At 37.0% G+C, this 19,863-nt stretch overlaps 1 long non-coding RNA gene across 2 annotated transcripts; it reads left to right on the top strand.

Moving 5' to 3' along the window:
• Positions 1 to 15,040: 15,040 nt before the first annotated feature.
• LOC135783678 (uncharacterized) lies at positions 15,041 to 18,579 on the top strand. 2 transcript variants are annotated; one of them, XR_010545733.2, is made up of 3 exons: positions 15,041 to 15,120; positions 16,046 to 16,253; positions 17,812 to 18,579. It is a non-coding gene; the product is annotated as an uncharacterized lncRNA (long non-coding RNA). The 2 variants fall into 2 exon arrangements; XR_010545734.2 differs by lacking the exon at positions 17,812 to 18,579 and adding an exon at positions 17,543 to 17,636.
• The last annotated feature ends 1,284 nt before the right edge of the window (positions 18,580 to 19,863 follow it).

Below are 19,863 nucleotides of genomic sequence, written 5' to 3'. Positions count from 1 at the left end.
TTTATTTTGATAGTCCATCTGTTGACACTCTACTACTTATCTACTACTATTCTGTAGCATGTCAACAATGCATTAGTTGACATTCAACAACAGTGGCTCAACAGACCAGTAACAAACACTTAACTAATTGCCTAATGAGAATAAAGTGCATTTCAAGTGTTTATCTACAGATGTTACAGAAACTGCCTGTTGATTGTTGGTATATTTTTGCAACAGACTATTAACTAATATTCAACTAAACGTCTGTAGATTGTCAACATCTTGTAAGCTGAAAGTCAACTGAGTCATGTCAACCTATGATCAATAGCATAATATTGTCATCCTTACAAGGGTCATTTAAACAAAGGTTTAATCGACTATCTGTAGTTTTTAACTGAATCTTTAGTTTATTATCTGTTGAGAATCTGCAGATTATCATACAGTTGAGTTTACTAACAAATGGTTTATGATCAGTTGACTTTTAGTTGACATTCTCAACTATGTGTTTGTAGATGCATTTTAGGACTATCTAATTAAAGTGAAAAAAAGTTGAGAACAGTAAACTGTCTATAACGTATCAACAGAACACAGTTATACTAATCGTATGCAGCACATTACCATTCAAAATCTTTAGTTTTATTATTTGTTGAGAATCTGCAGATTATCAACTATAGATTAGTTGCTTATCTACTGCTGGTTTACTAACAAATGGTTTATGATCAGTTGACTTTTAGTTGACATTCTCAACTTTGTGTTTGTAGATGCATTTTAGGACTATCTAATTAAAGTGAAAAACAGTTGTGAACAGTAAACTGTCTATAACGTATCAACAGAACACAGTAATACTAATCATATGCAGCATATTACCATTCAAAATGGGAAAAGTTTGCACACCCAGTACTTAACCCTGGATGACTAGTCGATAGTCGATACCAGACTATGAAGAACAAACACTATAGGCATCACATCAGAGAAATACGACTCTTTTATTAATAAACACTTCCTCAAAAAAAAAAAAAAAAAAAAAACATGCACTCGCAGCACAGAATGTTTTTTTAACTTGACCAACTGTACACCAACTTTGCTCAAGATCACAAAAAAAATGAACAAATGAAAAACAACTTGATTTAACAACTATCTGGTTCACATTATGTTGCACTATTTTTTTTTCAGTTTTTTTTAACAGTAAAAGGGATGAGCTGATTGTTGTTTTTCATTTCATTTATCTTTTCTGCCAATTCACCAACAATTTTTTTCTGACAATGTTGTGCTAGTTTCAAAAGTGTGTATTTTCCCTTGAACTGATCCAGTACACTTTTGTCTACTATGTAAATCTCTGCAATTGCTGCTGTGTCTTTTACAGCATTTCTTAAAACCCCAGCTTTCTTGAAAGCTTTGGTCATCCTGAAACCTTTCTGCACAAGTTTAAGGACACGTTGATATCTTCTTACCACATCACTGATTGTGGCAACTGTAAAGAAAACAATATTGTAAATATAATCCCAATAATTTAGTTTTTTGTGTAATGAATTAGTATTACAGAATTTTTTTTATGAAAAATTACCATGACTTCAATAAATAAAGCATTTGTGAGCAATGTACACCCTAACCACCCATTGCAAATAAACAGTACTTAATAGGGGTGTAACGACACTCCAAATCAAGCTGAAAGAACGCAATACACCACCCTCTATACCTTTGGCAATACTCTCATTACGTTCCAGAATACCCCAATCCCTGCTACCCTGGCCGTGCAATGGAGAAGCATTAAGCTGCTCACGCTCAGTGAAAGTTCATTGATAATGGCCAAAATATACATGGGTTGACAATGTAAAGTAAATTTTACATTAAAAGCATTTAAGTAATGTCACTATTACATAACACTTTGTCATGGTTTTTGTCAAACCACAAAAGCACATTTAAATGATTTACAAGTATGTTTTAAATTGAAGATTGATTTTGTCCCAAAAACATATTTTATAATTAAACTAAAAATAGACATCACGTTAAATGCTAATATTGCACCGGGAAAACGATTCCATCTTACTGTTACTCGCATCCTGTACTAATCTGTCATCATCACCTTTAGAAAAACAAATAAAACCAATGTATACTATCTGCAGGGGACCTATCATAAAAATCTTTTTCCATGGTTAAGTCCTATAATTGGGTCCCCAGTGCTTCTATCAACCTAGAAAATCTGAAAAAGATCAACCCAGTAACTTAGTTTTGGTAAACAATTTTCTGCAAGCATGTGAAAAAATTAATCATTAAAATTTAGCTCTCCTTGTGATGTCAGAATGGGATAATACCGCCCCTTAATCTGCACTATCCAACCACAATTTTAACATGCTAAAATAAGTTATCTATATACTTTGAGCTTAGACTTCACATACGTACTCTGGGATTTATTTGACATCTTAAAAAAGTCTTGTTAAATGTCCCCTATAAATAAACTTTTTGGAGAGGTTCAAAAATGTTCATTTGTGACTAGTTAACACTAAGGACTGATGATTATTTTTATAATTGATTAATTTGGCGATTGTTTCTTCCCAATTAATTGTCTAATCAGATAAAAACCTAAATATTTACTTTATTAGAATTTTCACTTAATATACTTAAAAAAGGCACTAAATTAGGATATTCACATGTAGAAGTGTAGTTTGTGGTTCATTACAGTTTTTCTCGATTGCTAAAACACTTTAACCAGGCTTTTGAACTAAAATTTTAAAACCATAATGCCATTTTTCAAGAAGCACAATCATTTTGCTGAACTATAAACACTACTCCCTGCTTTAACACATGAATCAGATTTGGTGAACTTTTACTTCAAAACTCTACACACAAATCCCTACATTTCTCAGTGCTTACACCATGTGGTCATATGGAAAGCCCTAGCATTCAATACTGTTCACGCAAGTCAGCACAGCTTAGGCTCAATTAGCAAACAATTACCAAGGTGGAAACACTAAGAGTCAAAATTGAACACACATCAATCAGATCCTTCAATAGATAGATAAAAGGGCCTGAATCTGTTCACTGAGCTTTGGAACAATGGATCCACAGAGAAATGAAGGAATAGGTCGAGGAGAAGGAGGAAGAGGAGGAGGAAGAGGGAAAGAATGAGGACGTGGTGAAGGAGGAGGAAGAGAATGAGAGAGAAGAATAGGAGAAGGCAAAGGAGAATGGAAAGAATGAGGACGTGGTGAAGGAAGGGGAGGAGGAAGTTGAGGAGGCAGAAGAGGAGGGAAAGAAGGAGGATGTCGTGAAGGAGAAGGAAGAGGCCGAAGAGGAGGTAAAGAAGGAAGACGTGGTGAAGGAGGAGGAAGAGGACATGGTGAACCAGGAGGGAGAGGACATGATGAAGAAATAGGTTGAGGGGGAGGGAGAGGAGGAGGCAGAGGAGGAGGCAGAAGAGGAGGGAAAGGAAGAGGACATGGTGAAGGAGGAGGAAGAGGAGGAGGATGTGGTGAAAGAGGAGGAGGGAGACGAAGGGCAAGGTGAAAAGCAGTCTCAGATGAAATTCGAGCCACTCTAGTGACCATGTCCTTGTCCATGGTATGACTATGAGGGAGGCTGAGCAACGAGTGCAGCCTAATTTGAGTCGCTTCACCGTTGCCTCCATCTTTAGAGCCTTCAAGGAGGAAACAGATGGGTGTACTTACAGTAAGACTGATCTGTACAGTAACTTTAGTGTGCATACCACTGTTGGACTATGCTACTGGAATAAAGAAATGCATCAAATTGCCTTCCATACATGTCTGAGGGTTTGGTTTTTCAGTAAGAGTGAATGGTTTTGAGTTTAGAGCTTTATTTTGACCTAAAAATATGATGTTTGAAGAATTGTGTGAGACGTTTTGCAATTGTGTTTACCGTTTTTAGAAAATGAGGCATAGTTTCAAGAAATGTGTTTAAGCAACTGAGAAAAACTGTAATATTTAATATTTGTATAAAAACCCAATAACAATTAAACAAATACAAACTCACTTATATTAAAGGACGAAATGAAACCTTTATTAACCAGCGTTCTTTTGTGAATATGCTTCCGTCATTGCCCTTCAGTGTTGCCGGATCCGCATAACAAAACCAGCCCAATGGCCATTTAAAATGAGTCCAAAAGCATCCCAATAATTATTCACAGCCCAAATACCATATTTCCATCCCTTCCATCTCTAGCTAGCAGAAAAACATCAACCTGCTAAAACAGTTTTAAAGAAGCCCAATACAAAACACTGCCGAAAGGCCCGGACTGGGGCAATGCAGGTCCACTGGTCGCGCAGTAAGAGGAAGAAGCACCTAAAACGTGCAGCTCACGTTATATGAAGAAAAAGTGCCTGGCTTTAAGCATGCAGCTCGCGCTGTATGAAGAAAGAGCGCCTGGCTTTGATTATAAGCACACCGCTAGCGCTGTATGAAGCGGATCAGGGACACAGCGCTTTTCAGATTAATGAGCTTTGTAACAAATCCGAGCATTTAAGGAAGACAAAGCAATCAACAAAAAGGTGAAAAATAATGTGTTTTTTTGAAACATAAACCACGTGAACACATTGTATTATACTAAATAGACAAAAGAACATTTTTAGCAACAAAATAGGTGCTCTTTAAATAAAGAGTGTATGCTAGGGGTGGGCGATATCTTGATATTCAAACTATGTCGATAAATTTTTAAAACTCGAAATGGATTTTGACATATTGTATATATCGATATAATGTTTATATTAAAATCTGATTTCGCCACTTTGCCTTATCTGTGTGATGTGCTCGCCCCCGCCTCCTTGCTTTTGTTCCCCCTCCCATCGCGTGATATCTCATTTAACATGGCGGCGCCCGTCACGGAATCAACACTGGCCACCACGAATAGATCTTCCATGATTCCCATTTACATGTATATTTTACTGTTTAAAACGGCTTAAATTCATTGCTGCGAGCGCTCAGCGCGCCCCTCTCTCTCGCGTGCGTTGTGTGAAGCTGGTGACAGTGAAAAGGTGGCAGTGCTTTAATGTCCGTTTCTCCGTATACTTTCTTTTTCGCGTAAATGTCATCAGTCACGGATGTTACTGACAGAGAAGACGACTTATTTAGTTTATCATCATGACTAAACAAAGGTTAGCAGTGGTGCTTCACACACACAAACACACACGTTTTCTTGATGTGAGAGCTATCTCTCTCCCTATGATGCGGTGTGCAAGCGCACGTGTTCTGTAGTTTTCTGTGTAATACCAACAACAGTGTTCTCTCTCATATTTAACCTCTCTCATATTTAACCCATAACCTAAAACGCCAAAAATTCCAGGATAAATACCCTTATCTCCTGAGGGTTTTCAGAAAAATACTAAGAATTGTCAATGTCTATCAAAAAACTTAATATCTGAAGTTGAGTTGTTTTATTTTCGATAAAAAAAGACCTTGTGGATTTTGACATATTTGTTTTGCAGTAGTTTTTTGGGGAGAGTTTTTTCCAAGCAAAGCTATCGAGATATATATCGGCTATCGAGATATAGCAAAATATACCGAGATATCATTTTCACTCCATATCGCCCAGCCCTAGTGTATGCATTGTTTTGCATATATTGATCAAAGGGATTCCTGTACAAATGTATAACCTTTGTTCTTCATAAGCTATACAAAAAAGAACCTGTGCAGAAGTGAATTCTATTCAGAGACGTTGCTAAACCACTTGCCCCAGTGTAAATCTACTGTGCCTCTGTATAAATCTCAATTTCAAATTTTAACAATTTGCTTTAATCGTTAGTGTTTTCATTTCCATTGATAATTGCGGCACAAGAAACCCCTGAATCTGTATGCATTGCAACCAAGTAATAACAAAATTCACTTTACAAAACAATTAACCGAGATGCACTGAAACTGACGCAGAAATCCATGTCCAGGCGCTGCCAAGTCCGAGGCCTTCAGGTGGAGTAAAGAATTAGGCTACTTTTATACCGTTTCTACAAGCTGATTTTTTTCAGACTAGTTAGATTATTTTGGGCTAGTTTTAATGACCATTGGACAGAAATACTTTAAATTTATTACTGGTTTTGTTTCGCGGATCTGAAGTTACACAGAAGTTAAGGTGACAGTTAGGGATGGGCAACTCGATTGCTCAAGTACTCGAACGTAGCATCAATGATCGACCACAAAAACGATGATCATGTGGGTTTATTTATTTATTTATTATGGATATGGTGGCATTTGGAAGGCTGGTTAGCATTACAAGCGCATCTGATAGTAAAGACTGGGTCTGGAGATGTGTGTTTGATGTCGTGTCGAGCTACGCATACCGGCGTATGACATCAGTAATGTTACCATGCGTGATTAAAAAATAAACAGATAATTCCGCGCACCGGCGCCGCAGCAACCCGCCGATCCCGTGAAGCCGGCCACACCTCACATCACTGAGGCACTATGGTTTAAAAGGATGCCGTGATTTTCGGAAATACAGTCAGTCAGGTGCAAAATGTACAGTGTTGAACTCTTGCATTTTATACAGATAGATACACTTTGTACATTTATGGTTGTATAAAAGCTTAATATTATGCAGAGTGCGTCATGTAGAAAGCGCTTCGGTTTGTGTTTATTAACCCTTTAGTTTCACTTCATCAAGCAGATATTCCTGTAAGGGGTTTATTTTATAAACATTTAATTCATTAATAATGTAGTATGTGTTCATTGTTCTCTCATAGTTTCTTCAAAATTAAGTTTTATTTGAGTGTTTTCAATAAAAAATATTTTCATTTTCGCCCCGCCCCTTTGATTGCTCCGCCCCCAGTTAATCGAGTACTCGTTCTTCAGACCTATGGATTAATCGGAATGAAAAAATGACATAAATGCACATCCCTAGTGACAGTACATGGTTTAGGTACTGTATATGTATGAAAACATGATAACTGTACTGTCTTTGATTTTGTATGATATGAATCAATCTTTCAGATATGAAATTAATATATAATTCACTACCTCTAGTTTAGGACATTACATAAACAGTTGACAGTAACTATATTGCTGAGATCCTCAGCATTTTAAATGTATACCTGTTAGTGTTGTCAAAAGTACCGGGTCTTCTGTGCCAAGCCGATACTAAAAAATAAAAGAAATAAAAGTCTACGGTACCAGCTAGGTTTTTTTAAGTACCGGAACAACCGCGGAACCGGGTCCATCCGGGTCTACCCGGAACGAATGCGCCGTTTGACAGGTTGTCAGTCGGAAACTCTTCATAGACGCAACAAGAAGACGTGAGCGATGCGAGTCGCAACGCAGGTTCACTGAACTCCACAAAATCATTTAAAGATGTGCAGAGTCGTGTTCCTCGCTTACAGAAATACTTTAGATTTAAAGAGAATGAGTGAAGTGTCCGGATAAAAGGAGGAAAAACATTAAAGGCGTCGGCTGGATTCATTAGAGTTCAAGCAGGTGAGCTTCAGTTTTATTGCATTTGCATTATGAGTGTTGTAGCATTTTAATGTTTGAATGAAATAAACCCCCGTTTGTAAACTTAATAGTAAGTACAGTACCAGCGGGGCTAATGCTCATTCCTTCAGGTGTTCTTATTAACCTTTTAATGCTTTAAAAACTTTTACATGGGTAAAATAAATGAGAAAACATGTTTTCTCTTTTTGATTAAATGTATATACAAAATTTTTGTGTTAGAAAGTAATGAATGTTCGTCTAGCAATGTATTTCGTTTTATGCATGCAGGTACTTAAATCTATTTAGTATTTTGTAAATGTAATATCTCAGTTTTGTTATTTAAAAACAGCTATTTAGTGTCAGTCATCTAATGTTGTATATGCATCTATGTTTAACCAGTTGTCTTACTGAAGTTTTTTGTATTTGTCTTTTAAAGCATCAGAGGATGATGTTTATCAGCATGAAGGACACCAGCAAACACACACAGACAACAGCTGCTAAAACCTTTCAGCAACAAATGCATTTTATACAGAATGGCAATGCTTTTATATGATTATTTTAAAATAACATGTAACTTTATTAATAAAATTGTGTTTAATTTGCATGTTTTGTGTTTTGCTTTGGTACCGAAAATGGTACCGAGAACTGTAAATTTGTACTGGTATCAGTACCGACTACTGAAATTTTGGTACCGTGACAACACTTATACCTGTTTACCTTTCCTAATACTTGTTGCAGTGTATGTAAGGTGGGTTAAGCAACCGTTGTGCTGCTCACTTCTGCATGCAGCAAGCTTTTAGGAAAAAGTGAGAGAAGTAATAGGCCCAGTAAAGATTTATGTCTCGCAAAACCCCTAATTCTATTTGTGTTTAATACACTAAAGGAGGCAGTATGTCATATCTCAGAGAGGTGTCACTAACTGGAACAAACTAATTTGCACTACTGTGTTTTCAAAGTTAAAGAAAAGATCCCCATCTTTTAGTATTCGTTGCTTTTTCCTTTTGTGCTGAACCCGTACCGAATCATGACCCCTGAATCAAAGTATGTACCGAACTGTGACTTTTGTGTACCGTTACACCCCTACTAAATTTTTAATAAGTACAGTGTGTCTTGAGCGTACCATACCTCGCTCTCCTTTTCCGTTTGACCTCTTGACCTTTTTCTTTTCCTTATTTCTTTTTTTGCTTCTATTTTTGTGATTCTTCTTTTTACGCTTCTTTTTCTTCTTGTCCTCATCTGAAGAGTCAGACGTAGAGCTAGAGCTGGAGTAAGAGCTTGAATCAGTGCTGGAGTCAGTGGTAGTGTCAGTGCTGGAGTCCAATTTTATGGCCTGTGGCTCCTCATCTTCAGTGGCCATCTTCTCAATATTCCCTTCTGTAAAATGATAAGTTTAACATTTAGTGCATGCAAATAATTAAGTCACTAGATCACTAATCCAGTTAATCCTCAAAATGGTACAGTTATGTTGTGACAGAAGTATTTTGAAGCCTACACAGATTATGGAGAGCCATCTGCTCCACCTGTACAAACCTTGTTCTTTTGCAGACTTCTCTTCAAGCTGCTTCTTGAGAAAGTCATTTTCCTCCTCCAGCTCATTCACTCGAGACTGGAGCATCTCTGCCTTCTGCTTCCAGAGAATATGTTGTTTGACAGGCTTGAGACTATCCACCTTACCAACTGCAAAATATGTCAAATACAATAAGATAAATTATGAAGATCAATGTGGTAGAGGGGCCTAACGCCTGTTTCACACATACTCTGTATGCAGTGCGTTTGCGTTGCGTAACTTTCAATGTGCCCACACTGCAAAAAATGATTTTCTTACTTAGTATTTTTGTCTTGTTTTCAGTAGAAATATTTAAAAATTCTTAAATTAAGATGCTTTTTCTTGATGAGCAAAATGACCTAAGTAAAGAAGTCTAGTTTTTAGACAAATAATATAAAATTTAAGTGAAATTGACCTTAAAACAAGCAGAATTATCTGCCAATGGGGTGAGAAAAAAAATTGTGAAATAAGATTTCTTTTTTCTTAAACACTTAATTCAAGTAAAATTTTCTTACCCCATTGGCAGATATTTTTGCTTGTTTTAAGCACAAATTCACTTAAATTGTATATTATTTTTGTCTAAAAACTAGTATTATTTTCTTAGGTAATTTTGCTCATCAAGAAAATACATCTTGATTTAAGAATTTTTAGATATTTCTACTGAAAACAAGACAAAAATACTAAGCAAGAATGTCATTTTTTGCAGTGCATGTTAACAGGTTAATATGGAATAATGTGTGGATCTTTGAATGATTGTAAGAATACATTTCCTTTAAATATAATGTTTAGTCATATATAACGTTTTTAGAAATAATGTTTTTTTCACTTGTTATTGAGCTTAGACTTGTTAGTGCAGTTATAACAGCGTGTTTGGTGCATTTATAAAATAGTTTATTTCAGTAATATTGCTGTTTTTCTGGTAATAATACATTTTTTTTTTTTTCGATTGCTAAACGACAGTGGGCACAACTGGAGTCACATGTGCAAAACTCTAACTACAGTCTGCACAAAAGCAGTTCATTTGGACCAAACTCTAGTTCGTTTTTCATTGCTTGAACATAGTTTTCAAAACTCTACACACTTATCCCATGCCTTTAACCACAACCTGCACAACATTGTGGATTTCCAGCACTTTGTTCAAATGCTAACACACTGCTGTCAAAACTGTGAACCACACATTCAAAACAGAATTGATTTCAGCCTTGTGCCCAATAGAGGAGTTTTTTCTCTGCCTGGAGGTGGTAAGAGTTTGATCAGCACCCACATGACTAAATGTCTCTTTTGGAAGCCATGCATGCCGGATGTAAGGACACGAGCCCAGAGTACTGCCAGGGATGGATAAGGCACTCCAGAAGGTTCTTCCCCAGGTGCATGGCAAGAGACAACATTAGATGTGATCAGGGGCGCCGTAAGGGGAGGGGAGTTAGGACGATTCTAAGGGCCCATGAACTTTTGAGGGCCCCAGCCAAGGACTGTGCCGCACACGCAACCCCCTTAAGCTGAGCCCTCTTAGCAACCCCCATCTTTACTCTGCGTTTCAGCGCCGTCTTCAATCCACGGTCTCACAGTGCGCATGAACTTCAGAAGAGAACAAGGTGTGTGTATTTACTGCTATTTGCTATGATGTCTGCATATGTGCACTTCCTTACTATAAATGCAGTTCACACAATGTGACGCTGGAGCAATACAATGCAGTTTTCTTTCCACTGTAAAGCCTTCGCTCTGTTCACCCCAGTTTAAAAAAACCCATGGGGATTTACGTTCGCTGTTTTGTGTTATGATTCTAATGCGAAATCAGCCCTTATAGACCCTTTTACAGTTGGTAAACATTGTGACGTATTTGTGTGGGCGGGGCTTAGCTGGAGGCAGAAAGAGCCGCCGAGGCTATGTTGACAAGCTTAAACTAGCATGTTTTAGGAAGGATTTATTAAACATTTATGCAGAATTAGTTTCGGATCAGTCCGAATATGTACAGTCACTGATTCTGCGGGACCGTGACAGGTATTTTTGTAAATTAACTCTTGCGATTTTAACCAGGTTTTAGATATTTCCTAGACAACATATGAATTACTTTCAGGTGGATTTGCGTAATTTTGTCTAGGCTTACTGTTTTATGTAACCTATCACTGGGCTAACTATGATTAGCATTGTGGATTATTTTAAGAGACTATTCAAACGATGGCATACACATCTATCGTTGTATGTTTGTTTAACATTTAAGCTAAACAATAGCGCGGTTGGCGACTTTTCACCTATAAAACAGAAACTTGCTGATTTGTACTAGATAAAACCAACACAACAGTACATATGCATAGATTATTTTACCTGATATGAAGTGTGCACTGCAAACACGAGTATTATTTATGATCGTCTCCGTCTAGTCTGTACGCCGTATTGCATTCAACCACAATTGTCTTCTTGATTTCTGTGAAGAAATGTCTGCCGGGATCCGGTAAAAATTTATTTTTTAAACCAAAAGTGCGGTTCCTTCTAATCTGGCAGCCAAAAACACAACAAGATGACATTTTAAAGTCAAAAACTCAAACTTTTAGCGCGCCGGCTATGAGTTCCTACTTATTTTTTGCCTCCAGCTAGAGCGGTGACGTCACAGTGACGTGGGTGATTAAGGGGTCTATAAGCTGTTTTAATTAACGTAGCCCGTATAAGCTAATTAACATAAACTAGAAATGTGATCGGTTACACACTAGGCCTGGCAAACTCGATTCCTTTTAATGATCCGGGTTATTGTGAGTCACTCACTAAAGTGATCCGGGTTGTGTGATTCACTTGAGTCATTTGAGTCAGTATTGCTAAATTGCCAAGGAAACTCAGTACAGACCCACTTGTAACCGGCTGATCCACGCGACTCGAGATTCTCAGAGCCGGAAACATTGCAGACTCGCAGACCATGGACATGAGACTCGCTCTACAGATCCACTAACCGGCTGATTCGCGTGGATCAGCCGGAGCCGGTTAGTGGATCTATAGAGCGACTGAAGTCTCCTCAAAAGCAAATACATAACAAAAGCCTTTCACTTCTGAAATAACATGCTTATAGGTTTAAGGTATGGTGTGTATGGTCGACCATTTAAAAAAGAAGCCTAATAACAATAGCATAATAATATAGAGAAAATATAGGAAAAAAACTGATCCGCAGGTCTCTCGAGTTTGCAATGTTTCCGGCTCTGGGTGAGAATCTCTGGTCAGTTCTCGCGCAGATCAGCCGGTTACGAGTGGATCTGTAGTGTGAGCGAAGTCTCATCAATAATGTTGAAAGAGGTTTGTGTGTGTGGTGGCGCTGTTAATGGTTTTACATTGAATTGTAGTAGGACTCAACTAAACCGGGTTAATGACACTAGAGACTCGCGACTCATGAGTTAATTTAAAGATCCGGGTTAAAGATCCGAGTGAGTCACGACTCGAACAGGTCTTTTGCACACTCCAATGTTTTGTAACGCAATATACCAAGGAAGTATTTTTATGCAGTCGTGAATCGAGCTGATTGTGATAAAACTGAAATGCAACTAAGGCTAAACTAGTCCAGTTATGTGTATATTAAAGCTTCTCAACTCGTAATCTGCTATAGTTGTCATTCATTTTATTTCAGAGCCCCGTTGATTAAAAAACAGTCTGAAGAATCATTTAGTAACAGTATAGCTGTTTTCTTAAGTTCACGGTTTCAATGATCTGTCGTTATTTTTGATTTACTGTAGTTGCTGGTGTGTGAAACTTGTTCTTTACCTTATGAATAATGCTAATAATTATAATACAAGCTTTGGTCAAGCATTGTTGACCCAGTCTTATTTGAGGCAGAATGTAAATGTATAGAAAAGATGCATTGTTGTTGTTTTTAAATGTTACAATGTCACTGTGAAGTATACAGTATGTCAATGAGACTGTCTCTGAAAATCAGACTAAAGGCTCAAATCTTATTGTGAGATAAAAAGCTTCACAGTTAAATTTCAAGCATAAATTTCACTATGATTTCAATCGCTGACATGACATTACTCAGTCAATATTAAAGATATCCAGTTTATATTTTCACGAAATGTTCCTTACATTATATAGGATGATTTTATGTGGAAAACAGTAAACCACAAAGAAATACTTCAGCTGGGTTTTCACAGGCATGGTCACATTTATCTTTAATCTTTAAGAATGTTGCATTTTCTCTGAATATTTGATTTAATGTACTGTATTTTTCAATTAAATTTACATTGCACAATAAATTATCTTAGCTGAAGACATTTTAGGCATCTATAAATACTGATAATTGTGGTCAAAACAATAGCAAAAGTAACTGGAGGCAAAACGTGTTCCCAATGTCCCACTTATTGAAGTATCACAGCAACGGGCCAAAGGGCTGAATGCAGCTCGTTACATTATTAGGTAAGGTTAGTTGCTTTATTACTAGTTTATTAGTGTCTGTGTTTTTTCTAGCAACAGTGTTAAGACACGTGTTAATTATTTGCTTAAGTTTAATCGATTTCGCGCAAACGCGTATTCACGCACAACACACATTTGTCTAATCGCGTCTTATCGCCTTTTCATTTGCGCCTAAAGAAGCATTGACTTTATATTTAGTACATTCACGACACATACTTATACATTTATCAACATAACTTACCAATTTTCTGTACGGAATCCTCTCCTTCTCCATCAGCATTTCCCTTTCGTGTTTTAGCCCGGGTAAAATGCATGCCCAAAGCACTGTTTCCATTCCCAGGTAAGGGGAGGTGAGCTGATTGCCCTTGGTCAAATACGTTTTGTTTATGCTGAAAATAAATGTAAGATATAAATATTGCTTCATATTCAAGTAATATGTTTTCTAAAAATATTACAATAATTTCCAAGGAGTTGGACACTTACCATCTTCACAAGCAAAAGTTCAGTGTGGCGCCGCTCAGCCAATCAGACTGTAGAAGAGCTTGACGCGTCTCATTTAGTCACGTGTCAACTTTGCAAATTCACGTGTAACGTATGACAGATGACGTCACAGTACCGCGAGAGCAATTCAAATTTCAACTCGCTCTCGCGGTACCTTGACGTCATCCTAATGTCGGTTCTTGCAGCGCCGCATGAAGTCGAACAAGCCTATTATCACGTTGCACCTTAAGCCAATAAAATAAAAGTGCGCCAGTTTTAAATTTTTGGGTTGTCTCACAGACACAGTTACTAGCTTAGGCACTGGCTGGCTCTATGGATTCACTGGAGAGAAAACTTTTGCGTAAAGTGTATGTTAAAGAAACAAAAAAATCATCTTTAAAATTAATAAAATGGTTGCAATCGACTGGCTTGCTGAGACACAAAATTAAATGCAAAAATTGCAAGAAGAAAATGAAGATGGTTGCCTCTCAGTCCAAAGACCATTACATATGGTAAGAATATATATATTCTTGTATTAAATGGTGCTTACTAAAGTGTGTGTGTGTGTGTGTGTGTGTGTGTGCGTGCGTGCGTGCGTGCGTGTCAATCTGTCTGTCTGTCTGTGTGTGTGTGTGTGTGTGCGTGCATGTGTCAATCTGTCTGTCTGTGTGTGTGTGCGTGAGTGTCTGTCTGTCTGTCTGTCTGTGCGTGCGTGCGTGCGTGCGTGCGTGCGTGCGTGCGTGCGTGCGTGCGTGCGTGCGTGTGTGTGTGTGTGTGTGTGTGTGTGTGTGTGTACCTGGTAATTATCACGTTGTGGGGACCAATTGTCCCCATAAAGATAGGAATACCAGTGTTTTTGTGACCTTGTGGGGACATTTTGATGTCCCCATGAGGAAACAAGCTTATAAATCCAACAGAATGATGTATCTTGAAAATGTGAAGTAGCAGAAAGGTTTCTGTGATGGTTGGGGTTAGGGAATGGGGCAGGTAAGGGGAATAGAATATACAGTTTGTATGGTATAAAATGCATTACGTCTATGGAATGTCCCCACAAAACATGGAAACCAGAATGTGTGTGTGTGTGTGTGTGTGTGTGTGTGTGTGTGTGTGTGTGTGTGTGTGTGTGTGTGTGTGTGTGTGTGTGTGTGTGTGTGTTTGTGTGGCATTATTACTTTTCCAGACATCAAATTTACTGAAATTACTTACATTTACAGGGAGTGTCGACGTAAAAAATGTGGACGGTTGAGAAGAAGTGTTAGGACTGAGTCAGTTTTCTCACAATCACACTGCAGTCTATTCACATGGATGAAGTATATACATAGGTAAGCAATGCAACTAGAATATATAACCACAGAATTTTACATATAACACCATGTGTAGAGTGCATTTGTGTCAGGCCTGGTGCCAGGATGGCATAACTGGGTGGGCATTTTAATTTCTTGAGGGGGGGCCCACTTTTCCTTGTGACTCATTTTCCTGCTCCTTTTCATTTATTCATTCATTAATTTATTTATTACGGCTACCTATATTATTGCCTGTATTAGGCCTATACACATTCGTCTTTCACTATTAAATCGTCTAACAATCTTGATAATCATAAATTAACTCTGTTATCTCTTACCTAATCTCAGGTGAATTATTTCAGTGCGCAAATGAAAAACGGCGCAGTGGAATTTAGCAACATAGATGGCGTTTCCTTGATTGATTTTTCAGCCTGCAAGGTTTTAAACAATCGTTCCTTAAATGCAACTCACACGAGCTAGTAATGTTGTAGTCACTGTCAGGCTAACAACTCCAGTCTCCTGCAAAAACGAAGTGACTGGAATAAGTTTAAGTTGAAGCACTGAATTAACTGAAAAAAATATCTAAGCTTAAACTAAACTTAAACACAACTAATATAAATAATATTTAAAAACATTATGGGAGGCGTTATATTGTGTGGGAAAATATAATTCAGATTATTATGCTACGCAGCAGTCTCCCATAAAAAAGGAGATAAAAGAAAACTGTTGCTTTGTGAACAGTAATAAGCAATACTTTTAAGAACAAGAAACAAACGTTGGTAAAAGTGATATCTATAATCGTTTATGTCTTCGCTCGGCATATGGATCTCCTTTGTTTCGCCATTGATGGCGTTTTCTGGTTAGTCACTCTCTGTGCTGTCTACGGTCCTGGATAGCTTTTTAATATCTTTGCTGCCCGTATTAATGTTTTATTTGATTTTGATAAATGTATTTTTTGTGTTAGATTTGCACAGGGTTTACGTCTACGGCAAGTAGACATGCTTCAAGATGGCATTGCAAAGAGCACAGCAACTCTCTCCATGATGTCAAAGAAACTCAGAAGAGTTTGTTTAAAAAGCCTAAAAAAGCACCAAAAGAAAACGAAGCAAAGAGTTGGTGGAGTTAATGTCCTTGTTCACATTGATGAGAGCAAGTTCTGCCACAAACGCAAGGTAATGTAATAAAATGTGCAATAGGCTTCACACAATGTATTAAAGTTTGCAGATCCTAAAAGAGCTGACATCAATATGTGAATCATAGTTTAGGAAAGATTTAAAGGTCCCGTTTTTCCTGATCCCATTTTCAAATTTTAGTTAGTGTGTAATGTTGCTGTTAGAGCATAAATAATACCTGTAAAATTATAAAGCTCAAAATTCAATACCAAGCGATACATATTTTTTAACAGAATTCCACTTTCAAAGCCTACACCGAACGGCCGGTTTGGACTACAGCCCTCTACTTTCCGGTTGAATGACGTTTGACTAAACTCCGCCCACAGGAATACGTCAGTCGCCAGCTAAGCTCAAACGGCTCTGCTAAGCTTAGCTGCTGTCGAATCACAACACACTAAACAAACTACACAATCAGAACTCGATACGTATTTCTGAAGGAGGAACTTTATAGAACAAGGAAGACATCAGCCTGCTTTAGCACAGTGAAAACAGCACTATACAGATAAGTAAATTGTGTGAAAAATAACGCATTTTTTACACACAAAACATGAACACATTTTATACTGCACACCAAAAACACAGAAAAAAACAGGACCTTTAAGTAGTTAAGGTAGGTAGGATGGGAGAATAATAGAAAGGATATAAACATGTTGATGTCAATCTGTTTATATGAATTTAGCTTACTTTTATTATGATGTCATTACACTGATGCAGAGCTTGACATTAAAGGGACACTCCACTTTTTTGGAAAATATGTTCATTTTTCAGCTCCTCTACAGGTAAACATTTGATTTTTACCGTTTTGGAATCCATTCAGCTGATCTCCAGGTCTGGTGGTACCTGCCATTGAAAGTAAATAAGGGGACTATTTTCGGGCAGTGCGTAAAATCACTATAGTTAAGCGCAATGCTAATGGTCTAATCAGAATCAATGGATTATCCTTAGCTATGCTAAAAGTGCTAGCGCCAGACCTGCAGATCAGCTGAATGGATTACAAAACTGTAAGAATCAAATGTTTAACTCTAGAGGAGCTGGAAAATGAGCATATTTTCATAAAAAGGGGAGTGTCCCTTTAAAGCTTGTTCGGTACAAGTACATGTTTTGGATGGGCAAATGAGACAGAATTTTTCTTGTCTGACCGGACAAGTAACTTGATCATGTCAAAGCGATACTAAAGATACAGAAGTGCTTGACTAAATATGACACACAGAAACTTGCATATATACTAATTAATGTATATACTGTATGAACACTAATGTACAGCTATGTTTTGTTTAATAACCATAAAGATTCCAGCAAATTTGTTTTAGCAACCGATTCATTCTTCAAGGGAAAGTGAGGAACCTACTGTAAACACACAGGCACTCAAAAAACTAAAACAAATCACTTGTGTTCTTATTTTGTAAGCATTTTTAATCTTTAACATAAAGTTTTGGAATTAAACAGTACATTTTAGATGTAGAGGGTATTATCATGTATTTACATCTGATTATTAAATATGTTCATTTAGAGATTGTTTTGTTCATTTTGTAATACTGATCACACTGTTTTTTGGTAGTATGCAAGAGGACGCTTTGGTAACACCTGGAAGAGAAAGAGATCATGGGTGTTTGGTATACTTGAGATCAAATCTGCAAGACGACGTCCCATTCTTCGTCTTGTGAAGAAAAGAAACAAGGAGACCCTTGTTCCCATCATCAAGAAACATGTGAAACGTCAAAGTCTAGTTGTGAGTGATGAGTGGAAAGCATATGCCAGTCTTTCCCAGGAGGGGTATAAACATGTCAGGGTCAACCACAGTAAAAATTATGTAGATCCACAAACAGGACTACATACTCAAAATCTAGAGAGAGCTTGGCAGACCTACAAAATGCAAATTTGGCGAATGCGGGGGAATCGTTCTGAGAAGACCTTAAAACAACACCTATGCTTTATAGAGTGGACCCACTGGTTAGCAAGAACATATAAACATGGTGTACTTGGAAGACTTCTCAAAGACATAAGGAACAATTACCACAGATCAGTTTAGGACCTTTTTGTAAACATTGTTGGTTAAGCATATCACACCGTTTATTTGTTTATTTTGGGGCATTTTTTTTAAGTTACAGTTGTTTTCTCCTACACCACACATATTTCCGAAACGTCAGTTTAGACTTTTAGATTGAATAGTTAATTGAATTGTAATTTTTTTTTTTTTTTTTTTGAGGAAGTGTTTATCAATAAAAGAGCCGTATTTCTCTGATGTGATGCCTATAGTGTTTGTTCTTCATAGTCTGGTATCGACTATCGACTAGTCATCCAGGGTTAAGTACTGGGTGTGCAAACTTTTCTCATTTTGAATGGTAATATGCTGCATATGATTAGTATTACTGTGTTCTGTTGATACGTTATAGACAGTTTACTGTTCACAACTGTTTTTCACTTTAATTAGATAGTCCTAAAATGCATCTACAAACACATAGTTGAGAATGTCAACTAAAAGTCAACTGATCATAAACCATTTGTTAGTAAACCAGCAGTAGATAAGCAACTAATCTATAGTTGATAATCTGCAGATTCTCAACAAATAATAAAACTAAAGATTTTGAATGGTAATGTGCTGCATACGATTAGTATAACTGTGTTCTGTTGATACGTTATAGACAGTTTACTATTCTCAACTGTTTTTCACTTTAATTAGATAGTCCTAAAATGCATCTACAAACACAAAGTTGAGAATGTCAACTAAAAGTCAACTGATCATAAACCATTTGTTAGTAAACTCAACTGTATGATAATCTGCAGATTCTCAACAGATAATAAACTAAAGATTCAGTTAAAAACTACAGATAGTCGATTAAACCTTTGTTTAAATGACCCTTGTAAGGATGACAATATTATGCTATTGATCATAGGTTGACATGACTCAGTTGACTTTCAGCTTACAAGATGTTGACAATCTACAGACATTTAGTTGAATATTAGTTAATAGTCTGTTGCAAAAATATACCAATAATCAACAGGCAGTTTCTGTAACATCTGTAGATAAACACTTGAAATGCACTTTATTCTCATTAGGCAATTAGTTAAGTGTTTGTTACTGGTCTGTTGAGCCACTGTTGTTGAATGTCAACTAATGCATTGTTGACATGCTACAGAATAGTAGTAGATAAGTAGTAGAGTGTCAACAGATGGACTATCAAAATAAAGTGTTACCTAAAACACTTTCAGATTTTCAGGCTAGATTTTAGAAATCCTCAAACACAATATTTTCTTTGTGTATAAAGCATGGATTCAAATGTAAGCTCATCAGTATTCATAGATATTCACATGAGCGTGCGTCTGATGTCAGCACATGAACAACTTACAAATGTTTTCATCAATCCTTTGAGGTTTGTAGGTCAAGGGTTCATTTTTAATTATTGCTAAACTGTATTCAACTCATTCAGATTTGATATATATGAATAATAATTATATCAAATTAATTATTTTTAGATAAAACTGATCATTTCAACTCTAAATTATATTGAGTCATGGTGCTACATTGTGTAACGTGCTGAGACTGATGCCAGAATCCAGATGCAGAAGTTTATCAATACAGCCAGGCAAACAAGACAAAAGGGTAATCCAA

This window comes from Paramisgurnus dabryanus, chromosome 2 (genome assembly GCF_030506205.2).
Source record: "Paramisgurnus dabryanus chromosome 2, PD_genome_1.1, whole genome shotgun sequence".
Classification (NCBI taxonomy): domain Eukaryota; kingdom Metazoa; phylum Chordata; class Actinopteri; order Cypriniformes; family Cobitidae; genus Paramisgurnus; species Paramisgurnus dabryanus.
Note: the sequence above shows the minus strand (reverse complement) of the source record. Positions and strands in the feature narration are given on the sequence as shown.